Below are 2638 nucleotides of genomic sequence, written 5' to 3' on the forward strand. Positions count from 1 at the left end.
TTTTACTTTCTTGGGCTCCATGATCACTGCAGATGGTGACAGCAGTCATGAAATTAAAAGACGCCTGCTTCTTGGGAGAAAAGCAATGACAAACCTAGACAGCATCTTAAAATGCAGAGGCATCATCTTGCCAGCAAAGGTCCGTATAGTTAAAGCTATGGTTTTCCCAGTAGTGATGTATGGAAGTGAGAGCTGGACCATTAAGAAGGCTGATCGCCAAAGAATTGATGCTTTTGAATTATGGTGTTGGAGGAGACTCTTGAGAGTTCCATGGACTGCAAGAAGATCAAACCTACTCATTCTGAAGGAAATCAGCCCTGAGTGCTCACTGGAAGGACAGATCATGAAGCTGAGGCTCCAATACTTTGGTGACCTCATGAGAATAGAAGACTCCCTGGAAGAGACCCTGATGTTGGGAAAGATGGAGGGCACAAGGAGAAGGGGACGACAGAGAACGAGATGGTTGGACAGTGTTCTCGAAGCTACCAGCATGAGTTTGACCAAACTGTGGGAGGCAGTGGAAGACAGGAGTGCCTGGCGTGCTCTGGTCCATGGCGTCACGAAGAGTCATAGAATCATAGAATCATAGAGTTGGAAGATACCACAAGGGCCATCGAGTCCAACCCCCTGCCAAGCAGGAAACACCATCAGAGCACTCCTGACATATGGTTGTCAAGCCTCTGCTTAAAGACCTCCAAAGAAGGAGACTCCACCACACTCCTTGGCAGCAAATTCCACTGTCGAACAGCTCTTACTGTCAGGAAGTTCTTCCTAATGTTTAGGTGGAATCTTCTTTCTTGTAGTTTGGAGCCATTGCTCCGTGTCCGCTTCTCTGGAGCAGCAGAAAACAACCTTTCTCCCTCCTCTATGTGACATCCTTTTATATATTTGAACATGGCTATCATATCACCCCTTAACCTCCTCTTCTCCAGGCTAAACATGCCCAGCTTCCTTAGCCGTTCCTCATAAGGCATCGTTTCCAGGCCTTTGACCATTTTGGTTGCCCTCCTCTGGACACGTTTAGTCAGACACGACTAAATGACTAAACAACAACAACAACAAATAGAAACTATTAATATTGCAGTTGTTGTATGAGGGATTATTATGATGACCAGAATGTAATTGAAATTAATAAGATTTTGGAACGCAGAAATAAAGAAAATAATCAAATCATCAAATCTAGCACACGTGGGGGCACTGTATCTAAATTATACAATTCGGTATTTGAATTATTGGTATTAATAATTGTATTATAAATTGGTATTGTTAAAATAGGGCTATTATTGGACTGTAATTGAAAACTAATAAAAATATTATTTTACAAAAGAAAGTGATATGATTCTAATCTGAGCAAGAGCCCCCAATCATTGCAATTTAATGGTACTAGTGTAATAGTGTGGATTTTTACTCAGGTTAATTTACTATATGTTCAGTGGAACTTACTCATGGGAAAAGTGTTCATAGGATTCATTTGTTTGTCGGGGTTAAAAAACCCATGACCCAACCCCCAAGTTTAGCCTTCAGTCTTGAAGCAAACATCAGTGGGAATGATAATATTTAAAATAAAAATGAAGTCACTCTCTTCTTTCCACTGCTGCCTCCTCCTACCCCCACCCTTCAGCACTTTCCTTCCCTCAGCCAGTGTCCCTTCCAGGCTCTGCCTGATTAATGTGTACTTCCTATGTCAGGTAGCTAGTTAGGATGAGAGGTAGGAGGTGAGCTAGGATCCCGATCTGTCTCCCTTCCAAAATCTGCCACAGAAGTGCCCACCTCAGTCATATTCACTGCAGAGCAGCTTCTGGGCTATATACAAAATTGTACTGTATTTTCCTGTGTATAAGACACCCCCTATTTTTGGGGACTCCAAATGAAGAAAATGGGGGGGGGGGAGATTGCTGAGAGATGTTGAGCTTTTTTGGGAGAGGATTGACCACAGTTGTTGAGCTTTTTTTTTTGGGGGGGTGCCCAAAGTGGTAGAGGGTTTCATTGGGGGGGGGGGAGAGACCGAAAATTCCTCACCCATCTGAGTTATGCATTGCCGAAAACAACGATCAACTGTCCCATCACTGCCAGCAGCAGCCAATCGACCGGTCAATTTTTGCAGTGACAGCCAATCAATGCCAGACCTCAGTGCAGCCACCAATCATCCACCCAATTGCCACTTACTATCTCCGGCCCGAGGCAGGAACCATTCCACCGTCCACCCAATGCACTATCCGTGTATAAGACGAACCAAATTTTTAAACATAATTTAATCATAAAAAACCTTGTCTTGTACAGGGAAAAGTACGGTAACTTTAGGGGGATCTTCTGGATACTGATTCAACATTCAGAATCAATGACTAGGCAAAGTTTGCATTTTTGTCATCCTTTATCTGTTACGAAGCCAATAAACAATATTTTCTGAGCTTTGTCGGCTACTTAGTGGCATGCAGGAAAATATGCAAAATAACTTCTGACCTCCACCTGATGATGATCCTACAAATTGCCTCCTCCCGACATAATGCTATGTACAGTATAAGCCAGAAATAATTAAGAGAGCCTACCATTGTCCTGGTGGCTTTGCTGCAGTTTAATTCCTTCATCCATCATCTATTCTGAGACCCTTTCCTCAAACATACGCTTCTTCAGCTGAAAT

This window comes from Podarcis erhardii (assembly GCF_964252035.2).
Source record: "Podarcis erhardii genome assembly, chromosome: 1".
In the NCBI taxonomy this organism is placed as follows: Eukaryota; Metazoa; Chordata; class Lepidosauria; order Squamata; family Lacertidae; genus Podarcis; species Podarcis erhardii.